The sequence below is a fragment of the Vanessa cardui genome, chromosome 9 (genome assembly GCF_905220365.1).
Source record: "Vanessa cardui chromosome 9, ilVanCard2.1, whole genome shotgun sequence".
Taxonomy (NCBI): Eukaryota; Metazoa; Arthropoda; class Insecta; order Lepidoptera; family Nymphalidae; genus Vanessa; species Vanessa cardui.
This window is the reverse complement of record NC_061131.1, coordinates 13030112-13033109: the sequence shown is the minus strand read 5'-3', so window position 1 is coordinate 13033109 and position 2998 is coordinate 13030112.

Below are 2998 nucleotides of genomic sequence, written 5' to 3'. Positions count from 1 at the left end.
CCCCCTTGACTACTTTCAAAATCGGATAATGAGTGTTGACAAGAGGTTCAACAGAAATGATTATTTATTTTATGCTCTATCCATTGTTGAATATTTTCGTGCTAAATCAAGTGTATCTGTGTCATGTAGAATGCGACAAGGTCATGGAGAAGAAACACCAAAAGGACTTGTGGACAACATGCATCTTACTATGAGAAATATTCGAGGATCGGCATCATATTGGCAGAAATGTTGCTCTGAATTAATTGCAATGGTTAGAACTTTAGGGCCTCCCACGTGGTTTTTGACATTTTCCTGCAATGATTTAAATTGGTCGGATATGATAAAAGCGTTGCTTATTGCTGACGGAGGCAACATCGATGACGCCGAACGTCTGTCTTTCCCAGAGCGTTTGAATCTAGTGCAAAAACACCCGGTAGTAGTAGCACGACAGTTCACTTTGCGTGTTAACGCTCTCATGCGATTTTTAAAGAGAGATAATGTTTGCTTGGGTGGTCCTATTGAAGACTTTTGGTATTGAGTGGAATTTCAAAGCCGCGGAAGCCCACATCTGCATATGTTGGTCTGGTGTAGAAATATTCCAGAATTCTCTACTCCAGAAGGTATCGCCGTAATTGAAAAGGTGGTTTCATGTTCATTATGTCCCAATGACTCTACGTTGCGTAAATTAGTCGAGGATTTACAAATTCATAAGCACACCGCGACATGTAGAAAAAACCGCCAATCTGATGGTTGTCGATTTGATTTTCCGAAGCGACCAAGTGATAATACAGTGTGTCTAGGGCCAGACGAAGCACTTGCTAACAACGGACGATTCTGCTTATTGAAAAGAACATCAAATGAAACCATGGTGAACAATTATAATCCAGTTCTTTTAGGACTATGGAAGGGAAATATTGACGTGCAACCGTGTGGTAGTGTTTCCGCTGTAGCCTACTACGTTGCAAAATATGCGAGTAAATGTGAACCTCACGATACGGGTAACGTAATTCGAGAAGCTATTTCGAATGCTAAGAGACAAGGTGGTGATATTTGGAAACAATTGTTTTCAGTATCAATGTCTATATTAAATCAACGCCTGGTGAGTGCACCCGAATGCGCATACAGATTATGCCATTTGCCTTTAAAAATGTCGTCGCGAAAGACTGTTTTCATAAATAGTTGCAGGCCAGAGGAACGATTCAGACTTTTGAGATTTGACAGTGACGAAACAAGTATTTATAATAACATTTTTGATCGTTATGTATTACGCCCAATCGAACTGGAGAATTTAAGCCTTGCGGAATTTTCCGTCCGTTTTGAAACTGTCTCTAATACGACGTGGTCAGAGGACAACGGAGATGCAGAACTGAGAGACGAAGATACTTCGCCTGTGAAGTATATCAGATTGCAGGACAACTCCAGAATGCGTGTTAGAAATAGAGCGGCAGTATTACGTACCCGTTATTATACAATTAATAGTGACAAAGAAGCATACTATTACAGTTTAATGGTATGCCATATACCATTTCGTAATGAAAGCGAGTTACTATTTGAAAATGAATCTCCTGAAGAGTGTTTTATAAGACGTCAAAGTGATCTTCGCCCGTTGCAGGGCAATGTCAGCGCAGAACAATTCGGTTACGCTGAACAAATTATTCAACAGGCTGTTGCTCAAGCTACCGCACTTAATGCTGCGCGTGAAAGCAATGTTGGTAATGCACCCATGTTATGTGTTGGTGAAGAAATTGTTAATGACGATGATAATTTTTGTGAAGACATGGAAGATCGAGCCATCATGACAGATGAATTATTCGTTGGGAGCATTCGCGGATTAAATGTACAACAGAGGAATTTGTTTCAGAAAATTTCATTAGCTATCGAAAACGATTTGCAAAGACAAGAAAGTCAGTTGTTACTTTTTATCACGGGCGGTGCAGGTAGTGGTAAATCATTTTTATTGAAATTAATTGTGCAACATATTAAGCGTTGCTACGCTCCAACAGTAGATATACTATTGAAGCCTAGCTTTGTGGAAGTTGGATCCTTAACCGGAGTTGCGGCTCGTCAAATTTTTGGCAAAACACTGCATAGTATTTTCTTGCTTCCGATACAAAAAAAAAATACTATGACATACAAAAAAATTACTGGTCAAAGACTCGAGACCGAAAGACGTAAATGGCGCTACATAAATTGGTTAATCATAGACGAAATTTCTATGGTATCTTATGAGAACCTAAGAATAATTCACCTTAGACTTCAAGAATATAAGAACAATGACAAATTATTCGGTGGGGTGAACATTTTGGTATTTGGCGATATATTTCAACTTCCTCCGGTAAAAGGAAATTGGTGTTTTTTGCAGCCATCGTGGTTATCAGCGGAGGTTAATTTGTGGCATCAGTTTTCTTTTTGTGAACTGACTATTAACATGCGACAGCGAGATGATAGGGAATTCATCGATTTATTAAACAGTTTACGGGTAGGTGAACTGACAACGGGTCAGCTAGAATTGTTATGCGAGCGGCGCCATGTGCCTTTAACGGGTGAATTTGCGGATGGAGCCGCGGTACGTATTTTCCCTACGGTAAGGCAAGTCGACGATTATAATGAAAAAATTAGCAAAGAAAATGCAAAGAAGTACCGAACTTATAAAATCAACGCAGTGGATGAGTCTCGTGAAGTAGCGACATATGGTAAAACACCACCAGAGAATGTAATTCCCAAAGACGTCAATAGCTGTGGTGGTTTTCTGCCATCGATAAAAATAGGCATCGAATCCCGAGTGATGTTGAGACGCAACATCGCTGTATCAGAAGGCCTTGTGAATGGTGCTATGGGCGTAATAAAAAAAATCAAATGGCCGGCTTTGAGGAGAGATCAAATTGAGGATGGAGAGCTACCAGAAGCCGTCTATGTTCAATTTGATGACGAGTCTATTGGGCCTAGGCTAAAAGATAGAAATGGTTGCATACCCATACCTCCATCTACTACTACGTTTCAGGCATTAAGAGGTTAT